Raw genomic sequence first — 20,362 nt, forward strand, 5'->3', positions numbered from 1 at the left:
TTTGTTTAATGTTAGCGGATGTGTAAGTTTTCCATGGACCTTTTTATACTCGTCTTTTATGTTTCATGTAGTTAATTAAATTGGTTACATTTGGGATGAGATTAAGATATTAAGATGATTTTAATATTTTGCAATTGCTGATTCAGCTCAATAATTTGCTATAAAATGTTTTCCAATGTAGTTGAAATGGAAGTTTGATTAAATAGCTTTAATTACTGCTGTGAGATGACAGTTATGTTATGGGATTTATATCCAGTTGTTTTACATACATGCCATAAATTTTCAGACCAATTCCGGGACATCGAGCTTAATTTTCTGGGACTTTTGCTGATTTTCCGGGACATGTAAACATATAGCGATATATATAGACATATATGCATTTTTGATAAGCATTTTTTTCACATCGTAAATTGCTAAGTTCGAAAGACTATCCAAAATACACAAGATCTATCCCCGGCGAAATGTTGTTCATGATTTCATGAACACTTCAAGCCAATCAAGAACTGTTCATGAACGGTTCTGAAAAAGTTCCTGAGCTTGGTTCATGAACTTTTGGACATGAACTGTTCTTAAGACATGTTCATGAACTGTTTATGAATAATTGTTGAACATTTCAAAGTTCATGAACAGTTCTTCATCTAACCATAAATACTTAGTGATGAACATTTCATGCACAAGTATTTCTAATGACTTTTCTGAGACAGACTTAAAGGATCCATCATGAATAATTCATGAATTCCTTTGTGCTAGATGTTTCATACATATTTTTGAAAGTAATATTGAAATGTCTAGCATACAAATCTTGTAGATTTGTGAAACCTGTGAAGTTAGCATGAATATGCATAGTACTTTCACCACTGTAAGTTAGAGTTCTTGACCTGTTCTAGAGAATTTTAAGAACATTTGTACAAGAACTGTTCAAGAACTGCCTTCAGGAACACTTCAATAACTTTTTAAGGACCTTTCCTGTTCTTGAATTATTCTTAAACTATTCTTGAACACTTTAAGAACTTTTTTGAACAACATGTTTCCTTCTGATGTTCTTAAACAGGTCTACACTATGTTTTTGAACGTATGATGGACTTTTTAAGAATCCAATATGTTCTTAAAAGGATCTGTCATTGTTCTTGGAAGACTTAAAAGACAAGTTTAAGAACGTTTTAAGGACAACTTATTTCAAGAACAGTTTAAGATGATATCAAGAACTCAATGTACATTGCATTGCTGTTTTTACAAAGAAAGAATATTGTGTGCACAGGAAGTTGAAACGGAAGGCACATGGTTTATGTTATATTTGAAAATGTAAGTCTTTAATTAATTACCGGCTGAACTGATCAGCCATTGGTTCCATTTCAAGTTCTTTGGCACTGTACGTGTAACCATTTCAGGGAAACCATTGATTAGTAAATGATTCTTGAACTGAAAATGAGACTATTCATAATCTTTTCAATACATGAATTATTCATGAACATATAGTGCAAAGTTGTATTATGAAATATAAAGAGTATTATCAAACCACTTGTATCTAAGTTATTAGTGTTATATTTAAATTATTGTTATATGTTGCTATCAATATGTTAAGTGCTAATACAAGACTTGTTTCTTCTTACCCTGACCTGTTTGTTGAGCTTTAGTAACACTTATGATAACCTTTGCATAAATTGACAAATTCTTGTTCATGTGTTTAACACTTCATGCCACCTCAGTTCATGAACTCTTGAAGAACTATGGTTCATGAACTATTCACTTACAGTTCGTGAACAGAAAATGAGCCATTGAAAAATAGAAGGAAAATGTTCATGAACTGTTTGTGAACAGCAAAACCCTAAAGAATTTTTCAAGAATTGTGTTGTTCATGAACTGTTCAAGAACACTTCATGCCATTGATGTTCATGAATAGTTCATGAACATTTAATGCCATAATGGTTCAAGAATAGTTCATGAACACTTCATGCCACACGGGTTCAAGAATAGTTCATGAACACTTCATGCCATAAGGGTTCAAGAATAGTTCATGAACACTTCATGCCATTAGGTTTCAAGAATATTTCATGAACACTTCATGCCATTAGTGTTCATGAACAGTTCATGAACTAAAATTTCAAGAACTTTTCACAGACATGGCTAATTTTCTGTTCACGAACAATTCGTGAACAGTTCATGAACTCAGTTCACGAACAGTTCATGAACTGTTCACGAATTATTTGTGAACTGCAGAACAACATTTCGCAGGGGATTAACTCAAATTAAACATTACTACTGCCGTTACTAGATACAAGCCACGTGTTTTTCGTGTTAAAAAAGAGCACCAAATTGCTTTTGTGTACATGTCACATATCTGCAGGAAACGCGTGGATGTATCCATGGCGGCATTAGAACATTGTAGCACATTTGTTACTATTTAAAGATGTGATGAAATAACGTCCAATTGGGGCGGGTTTTTTCCACTGAACACGCCTAAATCGCCTGACCTGATGTTCATGTTTTTATACAACACAAAATACACCCACACTTTCCATGCGACGTTCTACATGTCTGCATAATGTTTGCACGCTTTTTATTGAGACAAAGAATAAAGCACTGTTTATTAATTAGGAAGCGTGTTTCTGATTACATATTGAATAATGCTCATTTGAGAATCAAACGAAACATTTACAGTTGTGCATAATTAATTCATCAAACTGACATAAAATCACACTCTTATGAAAATTACGTCACTCGTCGTCTGCATGACTTTACTGCAGTTACACTGCTTACGAGTGTTGACGCTCATTCAAAGCCTGCGCAAACAAACTGTCATAAAACCAGTATATTAAAGCCAATTAACAACCACATTAAACAATGCCGCCTTTTCGGTTTGACTGTGAATGTGAGACAATCGATATGATAACACCACCCCTGTTCATTGATCGATTTTTACACATAGCGTAGTTACCCGTTCGGGTAGGCATTATATTACATTGCTACTGATTTCAATGAGTGTTTGTGTATTATGAAGTTTCATGTGTCTGGGCACTTATATCTGATTACTTACTAGACTCCTATCTTATTACTTACTAGACTCGTATCTAATATTACTAAGTAGACTCATATCTTATAACTTACTAGACTCATGCCTAATTACTTACTAGACTTATACCTAATTACTTACTAGACTCATATCTAGTTACTTACTAGACTCATACCTAATAACTTACTAGACTCATATCTTATTACTTACTAGACTCATATCTTATTACTTACTAGACTCATATCTTATTACTTAATAGACTCGTATCTAATTACTTACTAGACTCATATCTTATTACTTACTAGACTCGTTTCTAATTACTTACTAGACTCATATCTTATTACTTAATAGACTCGTATCTAATTACTTACTAGACTCATATCTTATAACTTACTAGACTCGTTTCTAATTACTTACTAGACTCATGCCTAATTACTTACTAGACTCATGCCTAATTACTTACTAGACTCATATCTAATTACTTACTAGACTCATATCTTATTACTTACTAGACTCATGCCTAATTACTTACTAGACTCATGCCTAATTACTTACTAGACTCATATCTTATTACTTACTAGACTCATATCTTATTACTTACTAGACTCATGCCTAATTACTTACTAGACTCATATCTAATTACTTACTAGACTCATATCTAATTACTTACTAGACTCATACCTAATTACTTACTAGACTCATACCTAATTACTTACTAGACTCATACCTAATTACTTACTAGACTCATACCTAATTACTTACTAGACTCATGACTAATTACTTACTAGACTCATACCTAATTACTTACTAGACTCATACCTAATTACTTACTAGACTCATACCTAATTACTTACTAGACTCATACCTAATTACTTACTAGACTCACAAAAATTTGTGAGGGGAAGCCAGAGTTGATGGAGGACAACCCACCTGTCTGGTATTGAGACCACTAACTCAGCTCACTGGAGGAAGAATTGAACCTGGATTGCCTAGATGAGAAGGGTGTGTACCTACCATCGTGCTTACTGGACAGCCAATGATTTATATCATGGTTAAACATTTTTAAAGGAGTCTACTTATGCGTCAAAATACATATCTAAGTTGTAAAGGGTTAATTCTTAACCTGGTCAAGACACGGTCATCCATGATTTAGCACTAGTCAAAGCCTTTGGGGCTATGGTAAATGCATCCAAGAATTTGTAAAGTGACATAATTACAAAAAAGAGGATACATTTTTATGGAACAAGATGTTGGTGTCTCATATTTGATGCGCAGTACTAATCTAATATTTGCTTACAACACCAAACAAAGAAAAGAGTGAGGTACGTGAGTCAATGGCTTATGACAGTACACTATAAGACACAATTGGGGCAGTGCCAGAGGAAAGTAAACAAAATACAAGAAACACAAAATACATGTTAAATTCAGCTATTTTTTTTATAAATTTAAATGCGTACTTTTATTTTAATAAGTATATACATGAGTACCTAAAACATTTTATATAGGATTTTCTCAGAACATAAACTGTTCAAACAAGTAAATATATAAAAAGGAAGCTTGCTGAAATTAATTAGTAATCAACTAAGTTCCAAGAAAATACTGATACTTCAGTGATGCCACTTATCGGCATCATTCATGACACCAACCTTCTGGTAAGACAATTTCAATTATCTAGAATTATACTGGCAGTATGTGCAGATATAAACATAATTAGCCAAGCATTCCTGATATGTGCCAGGTGTAGCAATGAATGGGAGAATTTCACCTCAGATAAACTGTTGTTTAAGAAAGCTATCGGTACTAAAGTCAAAAGGGATTATTGCCCATAATAAATGTAATTGAAGCCTGAACATGAGCACCACATAACGGGTGCCAACGCTCTGCTGCAGGTGCATTTTTGAATAAGTGAAAACTTGTCAGAATATTTTTTTTTAGATGTCAGTGACCTTGACCTTTGACCTAGTGACCCAAAAATGGATGAGGTGTGTAGAACTCATCAAGGTGCCTCTACATATAAAGTTTCAAAAATGTAGGTGGAAGCACTTTACTTTTAAAGCAAAATGTCACAGTTTTAGAACGACATTGGCGGACGACTAGCTGGCTATGACAATACCTCAACTTTTCTCCAAAAACAGCCCAGCTAAAAATATCTAAATAGAAAACAGTTATTTTATGATACTGTTATTTCCAAGAAGCATTCTTTTTTAAAAGCAAGCTGCAGACAACTTGAATAACAAAACTTCCAAAGAAAACAAAAACCTACTCCCATCTGCATTTGAGGTATCAATTAAATAACCATTCAAGGAAACCAGGATTTCCCGTGTTTATTCTGTTCTATTAACAAATAACCTGAGCGCCGCCCCCCCTTTCATGCGCGTCAAGTAGGAATTAAATTGGCTAATTTTAATAGGATTTAAATGTTAAATTTTCATGACAAAAGTTTATGCTGTGCGAGATTCTATTTTTAGACTAGTGATATGAACTCATTCTTTTTCTGATTGGTCAATTTGGTATCTCATGCGCACGAGATCCGCAAAGAATGTTTCATACTTGATTTTGTAATAGACAAACACACAGCATTGTTTAAAATTAACTAGAAAATAATTTTATTCATGCATAAGAGACACCAAGTACTGGTTCTAGTTCCAGGAAATGGACTTTAATAAATAAATTTAAACTAATCTGTAGCCAGGGCTACATGTAGCTTTCTACATGGTAAGTTGTATCAGGATTGGTCTGTGTAAACTACAGTTATGAACCAGAAACAATCTGTTTGCTGTTTTCCATTTTTAGTAACTGTAACCTTGACCTTGACCCAAACGGCCCAAAAAGCAATGCCAAGCTAGGTTATCATGTAAGCTACATTCACATAAACTTTCAGTTAAAATATCTCCATCTAAATGAAAGTTGTTTGCAGGAAACAACTGGTTTGCTGTTGTTTGTTTTTTTAACCTTGATTCAAATCACATCAAGATTTTTCAATGCAAAGTTGTGTTTATAAATCATACAACTCCTTGTTTAACGCCCCCACCTAGCAGCCGTGCCTGATTATAGTACCCACGATTTTCAACTTGGATAAAAACCTTGTAAATAAAAAATAACTGGCATAATAAATATAATGATAATCAAAATTTATAAGATAAAGGTTTATGCCTCACCTGTTAACACTGTTACATTTTGAATGCACTTTTTGTTGAATTGTTCACAAATCAAAAGATGACATTTTTCAAATATCATAACATGTCAAAGTGCATGTACATTGTACTTTAGCTCAGCAATATTGTTTGTCTACACAGCCATTGAAAAACAGGAGTTTCCAAAAGGGTTTTTTGACTAAAAATAAATCTCAAAATAAAACATAATATTTTTCAGCAAACAAAATGCTAGAGTTTTGTGAACTTTGATGTGCTGAATATTTGTATTTATTTATACATATCTCAAAGATTCATACCTATCTCAAAGAAAATAATGATAGTGAAGAAACAACACCACATCACCAGAAATATGATGACCTTGAGTTGTTTTATGGTTAGAAATGATAAAAAATGTAAAACTATGCAAGCAGATACACAAGCCAAATAATCAAACAGTTAATTACAATTTGTATCAAAATGCAGATATATCCAGGATTTTAAGTAAAATCGCTATGCACTGATATCATTAAACATGAACTCTCAACATCACTGAAATGTTTAGAAAAGTTTGATCTCAATTTAGAAAAGTCTGATCACAAACGTGATGTTTCTGACCAGACATCTACTGATAATATCAGGATATACACACCCACTCAGGAAAGGAAATGTGTACCATCCAAACAGACATCACTTAACATTCTTTCAATTCCATTTTATCAACATTGCCCCTTGATAATATGAGAAGGGCCAACAAAGGAGTAAGTCAAAGAGTGCCTTTTGCAAAATTATGATAATTATTTTTTTATTATAATATAAGTCTTAAGTGCTGGAAAAACTGGGCTAAATGCCTATGCATAAAGTGTCACCCTAGATAAGCCTGTGCAGTTTGCACAGGCTAATCCAAGACGACACTTTGTGCTTTTATGTGTTTTTTTCATTTAAAGGAAGTCTCTTCTTTACAGAAAATTCTGTATAGGCTGAAAGTGTTGTGCCTTTTTGGTCTCTGCAGACTCTTATAAGCATGGTTCCAGTTCATCCAGCAGCACCTCTGTTCAAACCTGATTTATGTGAAACAGCATTTTAAAAAAACACATATTTACAAATTCTTTAAAAAAAATTAACAAGAAAAATGCATACCTAGATATAAATTTTTTGGCAATGTCTTTTATTAAACAATGCAATCCAAGCACTATCTCCACTCATTGACAAAGCAGCTTCCATTAATGTTTAGAAAAAGAAATAACATAGAAATCTAAAAACGCATTATTATCATATCCATGCTTTTTAATAATGCCAGTCTACTATTGTCCATGTTTTCCCACAAACAGACATCCACCACACCCAATAACTGATCCTCCTGTGAAATATTTGAAATAGATAATAAGAGAAAATATTACCAGCTTCATAAAAAACAGTTTCCCGTATCTACCATTAGACACCACATCAGCTTGAGACTTACAGGAAATCAATCTCCATTTCTCTCCTTCCTCAGTCACCTAAGCTACCCACCTGATAGCTCCACAACTTTTACCCTTTGCATGCTGGGAAATTTGTCGTCTGCTAAAATGTCATCTGCTGAATTTCTAAAATTAGCATTTTCTTCATTTTTTTTTCAAAGACCACTATCGGAATAGCAAACAGTTTGGATAAAGATCAGACACCATGTTTTGTGGCGTCTGATCTTGATCCAAACTGTTTGCAAAAGCCTTTAAAAAAACAGCGCTATAAGGGTTAAAACAAACGCCTTTCTTCACAGTCAACACAATGCAGGCTGCAGCAAAAAAAAAGGCCATGCTCTGGAAAGCCAGGGCTTAATGCATGTGAAGAGTGTCATCCCAGATAAACCAGGGCTTAATGCATGTGGGTAGTGTCATTCCAGATAAACCAGGGCTTAATGCATGTGGGTAGTGTCATCCCCTTAATGCATGTGGATAGTGTCATTCCAGATAAACCAGGGCTTAATGCATGTGGGTAGTGTCATTCCAGATAAACCAGGGCTTAATGCATGTGGGTAGTGTCATCCCAGATAAACCAGGGCTTAATGCATGTGGGTAGTGTCATCCCAGATAAACCAGGGCTTAATGCATGTGGGTAGTGTCATTCCAGATAAACCAGGGCTTAATGCATGTGGGTAGTGTCATCCCAGATAAACCTGGGCTTAATGCATGTGGGTAGTGTCATCCCAGATAAACCAGGGCTTAATGCATGTGGGTAGTGTCATCCCAGATAAACCAGGGCTTAATGCATGAGGGTAGTGTCCTCCCAGATAAACCTGAGCTTAATGCATGTGGGTAGTGTCATCCCAGATAAACCTGGGCTTAATGCATGTGGATAGTGTCATCCCAGATAAACCTGTGCTTAACGCATGTGGGTAGTGTCATCCCAGATAAACCAGGGCTTAATGCATGAGGATAGTGTCCTCCCAGATAAACCTGAGCTTAATGCATGTGGGTAGTGTCATCCCAGATAAACCTGGGCTTAATGCATGTGGGTAGTGTCATCCAAGATAAACCTGGGCTTAATGCATGTGGGTAGTGTCATCCCAGATAAACCTGGGCTTAAAGGGGCCTTTTCACAGATTTTGGCATTTTTTAACTTATTCATTAAATGCTTTATATTGATAAATGTAAACATTGGATCGTAAAAGCTCCAGTAAAAAATCAAGAATAAAATTAAAAAAGGAAAAGAACATTGCCCGGAGCAGGTTTCGAACCAGTGACCCCTGGAGTTCTGCCAGAGTCCTGAAGTAAAAACGCTATAGCCTACTGAGCTATTCCGCCGAGTACACATTCTTAACGTATTTTATACATTATATAAACAATCTTCGTAGTTGCACAAAATTTAACGACAAAAACAGAACTCTCCAAATTATTCAATCGTTACGCGGTGCAACGCTTTATAATTTTTAGGTTTTAAAATCGTCAAAAGATGCATATAATGGCTATATTAGAGCATGGTAATTGTTCAGTATTCCTGTTTCCTCACAAATATCATAACTAAAACGAAAATTTGCCAATCTGAAACAACTTTTTTCAATTTTGTCAATTTACCAAAGCGTGAAAAGATCCCTTTAATGCATGTGGGTAGGGTCATCCCAGATAAACCTGGGCTTAATGCATGTGGGTAGTGTCATCCCAGATAAACCAGGGCTTAATGCATGTGAGTAGTGTCATCCCAGATAAACCAGGGCTTAATGCATGTGGGTAGTGTCATCCCAGATAAACCAGGGCTTAATGCATGTGGGTAGTGTCATCCCAGATAAACCAGGGATTAATGCTTGTGGGTAGTGTCATCCCAGATAGACCAGGGCTTAATGCATGTGGGTAGTGTCATCCCAGATAAACCAGGGCTTAATGCATGTGGGTAGTGTCATCCCAGATAAACCAGGGCTTAATGCATGTGGGTGTCATCCCAGATAAACCAGGGCTTAATGCATGTAGGTAGTGTCATCCCAGATAAAACAGGGATTAATGCATGTGGGTAGTGTCATCCCAGATAAACCTGGGCTTAATGCATGTGGGTAGTGTCATCCCAGATAAACCTGGGCTTAATGCATGTGGGCAGTGTCATCCCAGATAAACCAGGGCTTAATGCATGTGGGTAGTGTCATCCCCTTAATGCATGCGGGTAGTGTCATCCCAGATAAACCTGGGCTTAATGCATGTGGGTAGTGTCATCCCAGATAAACCAGGGCTTAATGCATGTGGGTAGTGTCATCCCAGATAAACCTGGGCTTAATGCATGTGGGTAGGGTCATCCCCTTAATGCATGTGGGTAGTGTCATCCCCTTAATGCATGTGGGTAGTGTCATCCACTTAATGCATGTGGGTAGTGTCATCCCCTTAATGCATGTGGGTAGTGTCTTAATGCATGTGGGTAGTGTCATCCCAGATAAACCAGTGCTGTTTTCAAACGCTATCTAAGACTAAACTTACGGCAGAAACTGGATTTTTACCAAGAGAGACTTCCTATAAACAAAAAATACCATAAACACCAAAACTGTCATTCCTGATTAGACTGTGCAGACTAGTGAAACCTAATAACTTAAAATAAGGCCCAATTTATGTAAACAATAATAATAGCCCACCACATAAAAATATACAAACAATGAGAGAAAAAAGTAAATATGTATTACTTGCTTATGTTAGATGGAATCTTTAAACTCATGTTACTTATACAGGTTAGATTGATGTCCGAAACAAACTCGCAGGAACAGTCCATGCTGACCAAATTATTCCGTTGTCTAATATTATAATGAGTAACATAAAACATGCGTGATAATATTCACGATGCTTCAGATGAAAACTCAACAATAAAACGGTAAGTGGGCTGCTCGCACAAAAAAAACCTAGCATAAAACTCACCATATATGCATTTAAAACGGCATTTTCTTCTTTTAATCTATCATTAAAGGGAGTCAGACAAAACTATAAGAGTTTTGGCGCGGTACACGATTTGCACGACGATCAATTTCCACGGTTACATTTCGGTGTGCTCTTGTCGACACACTATCATACTCGGCCCAAACTCCCAAACTTCAAGTGCAAAGTGACCTTCTGCTTGATCCAATTCTTGAAGCCAGTCTGCGCGGAGGTTGTGTAAGACCTAACTTTTCGTAGTGTTTGCGGTCAGAGGCGTAGAGAGGGAGGGCAGGGAGTGCAATTTGCCCGGGCGCAAACATGATGGGGCGCCCGTAGAAGATTAATTGTATTCGTGTTAGACTAGTATTTGAAGTGCCAGACACAAGTCTACTACGATAGAGCGAACGAGTGGCTAGATAATGGAGAACCGGTTCTGAGCTGACCAGCGGTCTCGTTCTGGAAATACGACAGCAAGGCGCCCATTATGAGACTTAACAGAGAAAGACGCGCTATTTTATTTTCTATGACGATTGTGAGAAATTCGTTGGACCTACGCGTAAGAAGAATAGTTGTGAGTAAGGCTCAACTCATCCGGCAAGCATTGCAATTTTATTGTGCGTGTAAAGTTAACAAATTCTAACCACAAATAAGCATACGATTCTCGAGTATTTGTTGTAATAAAGATATAAGGATCACTGTAAAGAGGGAATCTGAAACCAGATGGAGTGCGAGATTTCAAGTTGTTAAAGCAAACTCATAGGGATTACAGACACTATTTGAATAGGTAGAGAAACTAAAATACGAATCAGTCAAATGATACTAGAACTGATGCATAAAGGTTGATTGAGAATGTTTTGGAATTATATTTCCTCATGTTTATCGATTTCTGGAAAGATATTCTAAGGAAAATTGGTCGGGTTCAAAAACTTCTTCAGGACCGTACCATGAATTTAATGGATGCAGCATCTGATCTTGAAACATTTGAAATACAAATTAACTCTACGCGCGATTTTTTGTGCGAACACACACTTACCGGTGCAAAGATAACATGTGAAGAATGGGGGATTGGTATTAAAACACAGAAGGAGGCGGATGCCCGTATAGTTGGCATCGGGATGCCGAGCTTTCTGCAGGTGAAGAGGTTGTGTGCGTAATGAAGAATGTATTAAATATATTTCAACAGGAAACAACAAGTTGATCTTTTCGCCTCATTGAAAAGAACTCAAAATTAGTGGATGTTCATAATCTTGTTAAAACTAAAAGCGAAGATTTGAATACGCTTCGCGAAAATTGCTTCGATTTAGCGAATTTCTCTGACACTGAATAGAATGCGAAGAACAGTTCAACGAGATTCGGGCCTGTACAATGTTACTGACTACGTGATTTCTTCCCAACTTTGCGTATTACTCTGCGAATTCTTTTAACAAATTCAGTATCAATAGCCAGCTGCGAGCGTTCCTTCATCCAGCTGATGCCCATTCTCTCATATCTAAGGGCATGGATGGGACAAGATCGCCTCGGTGATCTTGCACTTCTCAGTATAGAGAAGGAAACAGTTGAAAAAACAGACTTATCATTGACAACTTTGCGGGCATGAAAGCGAGAAAAATCAATTTAGTATGATGCCTTTTTGGACTTGGCACATTGGGTGGCTGTTGATATAGACTTACCGTTAATATCATTTGTGTCGTCGTTCAAGAAGTTTTTCATTTAATTTTCTCAAATTGTCTTCCTATGTTATTTTTTGTGATCGCCTATTGTCCGTCGTGCGTCGTCAACTTTTGCCTGGTTTGGCGATAGTGTTATTTTGTAATAATGATCATCGACTAGTTTCCGCATATTTTCAATGGGACCGAATAATGTACTACAATGTGTCACGGGGAGGGGGGGGGGGGCGCACAATTTATGCATTGTATGCGGGCACCGAATAATGTCGCTACGTCTCTGTGTTTACCTTCCTATGCTAGTTGAAGGGAGACACATACCGGTAGGTAAAATCCTTCGTAACGAGGAAGGATTTTTAGTGTGTTACATTGACTGATCTTATGCAAATCGTTGTTATTTCGTATAAATGATAGAACTGTGCGGATGTTGCCAAAATTCTCCCTAAGTCGTTATCAGCCGTTCAGTTCGCAGTTTATTAGTGTTACATTTAAAATTAATATTTCAATTACGTTCGGTTTGCGTAATGCTTGTTTCACGCGCTTTTCACATAGGAGACCCGGGTCTGTCCTCGCTCCAGGAAGCATGTGTGTTTGGTTTATGGGCACCATACCGACTAGGTGGGGTACTTTGGCTTCCTCCTAAAAACACAAGACCACATCAAAAATATATAATCTGTCAATAACAACTGCAAAGCTGGAAATCGCAGCTATTATTTATAATATGTCCCAACCTTCGTGAGTATCGTAAGTTAATAATGCAGGCTCAGGCGCGGAAGGACCTAATAAACTTCGAAACACAAACGTACACTTAGCATCAGATACATAAGCCAAAGACTGTGACTGCATGATTTATTTTTTAGTTGGTCGCGTTAGCGGCCGACTAAATTTACAGAGAATATTTTGCTAATCAGTATGTGCTTAGAAGCCTTAGCTACGGTAAGAACCGCAACTCACTATGCTAGGCGCGATAACCGCTGCCTGTCTGCACTGCAGACGACAAATGCTTCTGCTCTACTTCTGCAGTGAGTGTATATACCAGCTTGAAAGACGGCATTGGCGAGTCTAGTGTTTATCATTGAAATATGTACATACTGGCTGCTTTCAGGGAAAACGTAGCTTACTGCATGTCAAATAAGATAAGCTTGTGCACATTGATTAGCCTGTGCAATGCGCACAAGCTAATCAAGGACGATAACAGCGAACAACTTCAGCACCTTCAGCGCTTTGATTTATGTATATAGCGTTCGTACCGCGCCAACGAGAATGCTGTTCACTTGTGGTATACTTCGTTGAAAACGTTTAACGGTTATCTCCCTTCATCGATGTTCATGTTTTTCGGAATGTATTCTTTCCACTTAGTGGTCATCACCTCGTTAAAAAAGAAAACTGCCCAAGAATAGGGAAAATAACACCCATATAATAATAAATAAATAAATTGGAACTTAAGTGTATTAGGATAAATGAACTTAATTAACTTCTTACCCCAGTTTTGGAGATATTATTAGAAACAAACAACTTAATTTTACCGTTACAGCGTCATATTTCTTGAGCTCCACTCATTTTTTTGGAGCTTAAAAATCACTGTTTAAAACATGGGAGGATGGGTGTTAACATATCGATTAATTAAAGATACAGATATTGACAATTATAATGATTAAATTTGTTCAAAGTAAAAATTATAATGATTAAATCTGTTCAAAGTAATGTTGAGTCCGATAAGATTCGTATGGGCTTTGAAAAATCGAATGTCCTTCATAATGTTTTTATGGAATTGACATCTCAAAATATTTTAAAACGCTACTTAATTTTTTTCAAATAATTCATATTTCTTTGGTTAATAGATTATGCGTATGCCGTTGTAGAAACAAAAGTCTTTCAAATGGGGTTCAAAATACGAATCTATCAACTTCGTTGTTAGAAAACATTAGTTTTGCGCCATAGGTGCAGCCCAATCGCATCATCAATACTATGGATTGGAATAAAATAATTATAATGACATTGATATTAAAAGAACTAACGTAGCCCATGAGTTGCACAAAGTTTCACCAAACTCAGGCGTTTTTCTTTCCATCCCTAAATCTTGCGCCTGGTCTGTGCTCGACGTCTGACGCAGTGGATTGTTTCCCAGACTTAACAATTGCAATCTCGTGCTTCCAACGGTAATCATCGCAATCACATGCTTCCGATGGTAATTTCTACAATCATATGCTTCAAACGGTAACAATTGCAATCACAAGCTTCCAACGGTAACCATTACAATCACATGCTTTCAATGGTAATCATTTCAATCACATGCTTGCAACGGTAATACTGCAGTCTCCTACTTCAAATGGTAATCATTTCAATCACATGCTTGCAACGGTAATACTGCAGTCTCCTACTTCAAATGGTAATCACTGCAATCACATGCCTCCGACGGCATACACTGCAATCACATTTGCTCAGATATAAAGACTTAACCGTATATAATTAGTTCCGTATTTAATTTGAATAATTTAATTTAAAGTGTGCGGCGGTTTTAATGAGACATATTAAATACTGTATTATAGCTACAGCGATAGATATGAAGTGCGCATGCGATAGCTATGAAGTGCGCACGCGATAGCTATAAAGTGCGCACGCGATAGCTACTATTACGTGTGCATGCGATAACTGGCGATTGCGAATACTTATTAATGCAGTCCTTTTACAAACATTTGAGACATTCGCTTGGTACAATTATTTCGTGCGCACGTCAAAGCTTGCGTGCGCGCAGGTCATATCAATAGCATTCGCAAGTAATTGCTATCGCGGGCGCATGGAGAGATAAAGTTTAATAACGTACTGGCTAGCAAGTGCGCTCGTTATAGAGACATAAATTAGCTAAGTCCGCTGGTAACTTAATGGCTGACATTTCGGCAAGCTTCAATGGTCTATAATTGCGTGCGCACTCAAGGGATATCGAGTGCGCACGGTATAGCTATTGCGTGCGCACTTAAAAGATATCGCCCGAGCACGCAAGAGAGGCCGGTTAATACAATATTTCCCATGCCCCCTTTATGTCACGGGCTGCATGCATGGTATTGTTTTGTCGTTTAATGGCAAAAATTAAAAAAGAATACTAAACATAACCACTTATAAAAACAAACATAACTGAACAATATTTTAATGGATCATTATTATTTTTTTAATGGCGGCAGAAATTAGACGATACTCGGAATTATACGAACTTTTGCGCGGAGCTTTCAGAGATCGAACAAAAGCGTGCGTCGTTCGTGATATAACCGTTTTCAGACACGCTTATCTCCTTTTGTTCATACGATACTTGTTATTGTCCGCACGCAATCGCGACACCGCGTGGCAAATATGGAATGTTAGGATATGTCCGACCATGTCTCCCGACAACGGAAACGCTGGGACTGATACACATTCTTTGATGTAATGACTTTGTCCGGCCAGTACCAATACAATGTCCGGTTGAATCCCGCTCTGGGAAAACGGGGCTTAATGTATGTGCGGAAGAGTCGTCACAGATTAGCGTGTGCAGTCCAGCCCAAATTTGATTTTTGCTAAGAATAGACTCCTTTCAACGGAAAATCCAATTTAAGCGGAAAGTCACGTCCATGATTAGCCTGTGCAGATAGTTCAGGCTAATCATGCACGACGCTGTACGCACATATAATAAACTATATTTTCGCAGAGCGAGGCTTAAATATAACGCATTCACTGAATACGAGAACATGCTTTCCGAATAGGCTGTTGACAGAGACATGATTAAAATAATAGAAAATTATGGAGTATGGCTCCGAAATAGCCACCTTTTAACGATTAACAACGTCGGTAATTAAGTCGGCTTTTGGGGTCCTGTTTGATGTCGTATCTGTCTGCGGAGATGGATCACATTCGAGACATTCGGATTTGTTGGATCTCTTTTGAGATGCTGTTTAGACACGATCATTAAATAACTATTTAAAATTGAATTTCAGAATATTGTTTGTGTTGTTGCTGTTGTTAACATGTAGCTAAAGAAACTTCAGCGTACAGTTTATATAGTATTGACATACCTGTATAAAGTCGCGCCTGTCAAAAATCATAAAAAGCGACATTTAAAGTTATGATAGCCAGAACTAGTTAATGTAGTGCTTATATCTGGGAAATCCAGAGGTTGTTTGAAAAAAACAATGGCATGCAATTCTTGCAAGTAGCAGTCGCCCGCTTAAATTTGTAGAGCAAATTAAGCAATCTTCCCTTTCTAACAACAGTCAATCGACCTTTTTCTTAATACACATATGCAAAAATAATACATTAGACAGCTGCTTTAATTTTCACTCGTAACGGTAGGGCATAGTATTTATGACGTCATTTGGCGGCTAGTTATAGAAAATGGCGGCTGGTGAGTAATTTTTGTAAATAAATTTATGAAAAGTTCATTGTTATAGTTCTGCAGCTGCGTAAAATGCAGTGTCTAAACGTATTCATAGATGAATGAATTTATTTAGTTTTTTTTTCTATTTACAGATGGCAGACAGGTAGGCAAATTACCTATGATTATATTGTTTATTTTTGTCTTGGTGATTTACTTCCGGTTCTTAATAGTTTTCGTATGCGAAGAATTTTGGTAGTTGGAATTATGGAACTCCGGATGGCTGGGAGCTGTACCTTTGTACTCATAAATGCTTAAAGCATTTTAGATGAACTAATGATTGTGTTGACTTATAGCGTGTACTCAAGTCACAAAATTAGTCCATATAAACAGACTCCCAGACTTTCATATGCACCGGGTGACCCCTAGTCCATATAAACATACTCCTAGAGGAGTAGAGCCTTTGATAAGTTTTGCTTTGGCGGCTACATCTACATGATGCTGCTATACAATTGTATGAACAATTATCAGAAGCAGGCGCGTTGTCAGAAAATAGCTGTTAATAGTATGTTAAGTGCAATTAACTAGGTACAGATAAAAAGATATCAGATAAGAGAAGCTACAAGACTAAGATAAAAAGTTAAAATCAGACTCAGAGTAGACTTAGAACTGGTGGAAAGGATGCAGCTGCCCAGTAAAGATACCTATACTGGGACTGGCTTGTAAGGACACAGGCAGGCCATTCCACAGACAAATACTACTTGGGAAAAATGAATTGGAGTGATACTGTGTCCTTGAGTATGGTACCAGGTAGTTCAGGTTTCTGGTGGGTGTCAGGTGGTGATGGTCAACCCACACAAGATTGTTTTGGATTTTGTATAATAGGATGACATTACTGATGTTTCGACGCTGTTATAAAGTTTGCCATTGGAGATTATTTAGCATTTAGGAAACACTGCTGGTGTAATTGTAGTCATTACAGACATACCTAGCAGCTGATCTTTGGACTTGTTCAATTTTGTAGATAAGAAATTTTTGCCAAGGATGCCAAACAGTGGAGCAGTATTCTAACTGGGGCCTTACATAAGTTTTGTAGACAGTCTCTTTAACCTTTTTATTTGAAGTTTTGATATTTCTTTTGATGAATCTGAGTGAACTGCTGAAATTTTGAGCAGTGTAAATATTCGACGATTGTTTGACATCATTATCAACTTAGTTACATCAAATATCATGATGTGCAAAAGATTGGTGTACTGCGACTGACTGAACCAATAGCGACACTTTTTGTCGGCAAAATTACAACAGTTCCCAATATGATGGATATAGCATACAAAAGAATAACAATCTAAATAAAAAGCAATTATTTGAATTAATTTCTTGGTTTAATGGTACCATTTGCATGAATTTGTTCTTTAGACAGGTTAACATTGATAAAGGTGTGCAGTATCAGTGTTCCTTAGCCTTCGCAGTGGTCATAAAATTTTGCACCATTGGACAATAGATGGCGCATTGCAACTCTCAGCAACCCTATGGATTATAAAGCAGAGAGTTTAATTATTGCAACTAATTCACCCCTTCATAAACACATACACAGTTCTGTGCAGCTGATCAGTGTGCATCACTAAACAGATGTCGTACATGACCAATAAAGGAAAGCGAAGAATGAACTTAAGAAATACATTGAATTTACCTGAATGGCAACCTACTGACATTATCCTTTTTATGAACCTTAAAAAAACAACAAACTTTCAACACACTATTCTTGTTGACATTTTTATGTTGTAATTTGGAACAGTGTAAATATTCGAAAAACGTTATTGACCTATGCTACATGACAAAAATCAATGTGCCAAAGGCTGGTGTACTGCAACCTAACCGATAGCGAGACTTTGAGTCGGCAACATGTCAGCAGTTTTTCATGATGGTGGAAAGAGAGTACAAAAAAACAACAAAGTAATTAAAAGGTAGTTATTTTGTGCCTCAGCTTTAATGCTACCGTTTGCATAGGTTTGCTGTTTAGACAGGTATAAACGTTGATAAGTTTTTGCTGTTTTAGTGTTCCATTGCATTGGTGATCCAGTTTTGAATCTTTGTAAAATAGACAACATATTGCAACTCTCAGCAACACTTTGAGTTATAAAGCTGAGAGTTGAATAATTGCAACTAAAAATTCGAGCTGGGTTAAGACAAAAGAATTATGTCTTCCTGGAAGTTGGAACATTCTTTAACTGGGAATTTTGTTCAGACAACTTGTGTTGCAATAAACCATTCTGTAGGTGTTTTTGTTCAGAGATTTTCCTCACCACTTTTTCCTCAACATTATTGGTTGTCCTATTGCCCCTGGCAAGTAAAAGTTGGGTCCGGGCAAGTTCCTTTATAATCTAGTTCTACGCCCGGGCAAGTGCAAAAAATAACAAAGCATTTAATTTAGACTTTAATTAGACTTTAATTGCTGTAATCATTTTGTTAAATGTGCAAAAATAAAAAAGGTTTTGTGGTGTATCATTTTGATCTTTATAAAAAAAATATGAGGTTAACAGTTAATGTGATATTTCATGTTTCGGTAAATGGCTTTACATTCAGGGCAAGAAGATTTTCTTAGTACTAAGTTGGTTTTTAGGTTAATGTTGAGCACTGGTAATCTACACAATAGATATTTGTCACCAAAACTAGTGTTTGCAAAGTGGCGTTCAGTTTACTTGCAAAGTTGAAACATCTGACAATATCTTTAGCAAGTGGGACTAGACAAACATGGTTTCATTTATATGTAAGGGGATCTGTGTATAATCAGATTGATATGCATATATTGCTTCATTATGTTTGTCATGCTGTACAGTTTACTTGGCTACTTCAGCTTGGAACTGAAATGGAAGAAATTGCATGGTAAATATATGAGTATTAATTGAAGTAAGTTAAATACATCAGTTACCCTTAAATGTGTTTGTTTATATTTTTATGTAATTTCCACCACTTTCACTGATGCAATTGAATGTTCCTCAAAAACCAGTTTTTCACTGAACGTTTTGCGCTTTTTTGCATAAACTTTGCATTAAAATGCCCTTTTAGAATGGACTGTGCCATGCCTAGCTCTTTGCCCTCCTGGGAAAACCACTATTTTTTTGCGTTTTGAAATTGGTATATTGTCTATATCTGTCTTTCTTTCGACTCTAAGCTTTAGTTTCAATAGAAAAAAACTAGAAAAAAAGGAGAAAAATCAATCTCCACCTGGTTTGCATTATAAGACTCAGATGAAATCAACATCTCTGACAGACTGGACTGAATATTTGATACATGTTATTAACCTCAGGAATGGCATTTAATTTATCTACCTGTGACAGTGTTTGGATTTCTATTTGTGTAATTAAACCCAAAGCTAGTAACAGGATTGCACTTTTGAACAGTATTTTTAGCTCGACTATTATATATGAAATATATTTAGTGGTGCTATCCTACTCACCCTGGCGTCAGCGTTTGCGTTGGTGTTGGCGTTAGCGTGCAAATATTAAAGTTTGCGTACTACCCCAAATATTTTCAATGTCCCTTGACATATTGCTTTCATATTTTGCATACTTCTTAACCAACATGACCCCAACCTATACACAAGAGCAGACAACTGTATCAAGCATTTAGTAATAATTATGGCCCCTTTTCCACTTAGAATATATGCATATTATTGATAAATCTATGTTAAAGTTTGCGTACCACCTCAAATATTTTCAATGTCCCTTGACATATTGCTTTCATATTTTGCAAACTTCTTTACCAACATGACCCCAATCTATAAACAAGAGCAGACAACTGTATCAGTCATTTTGTAAGAATTATGGCCCTTTTCCCATTATAATACGCAT

At 36.5% G+C, this 20,362-nt stretch overlaps 1 protein-coding gene across 2 annotated transcripts in view; it reads right to left on the reverse strand.

The window, feature by feature from the left end:
* Positions 1-10,619, reverse strand: part of LOC127850028 (unconventional myosin-Ic-like) — a 95,768-nt gene extending 85,149 nt beyond the window's left edge. Inside the window, exon 1 of one of the 2 annotated variants that reach the window (XM_052382772.1) lies at positions 10,509-10,619. The gene's annotated coding sequence lies outside the window, so the exon portion shown is untranslated. Of the gene's footprint in view, positions 1-6,608; positions 6,690-10,508 lie in introns of those variants that run through there. The other variant, XM_052382790.1, reaches the window with a different exon arrangement.
* Between the last annotated feature and the right edge of the window lie 9,743 nt (positions 10,620-20,362).

The sequence above is a fragment of the Dreissena polymorpha genome, chromosome 1 (assembly GCF_020536995.1).
Source record: "Dreissena polymorpha isolate Duluth1 chromosome 1, UMN_Dpol_1.0, whole genome shotgun sequence".
NCBI classification, from domain to species: domain Eukaryota; kingdom Metazoa; phylum Mollusca; class Bivalvia; order Myida; family Dreissenidae; genus Dreissena; species Dreissena polymorpha.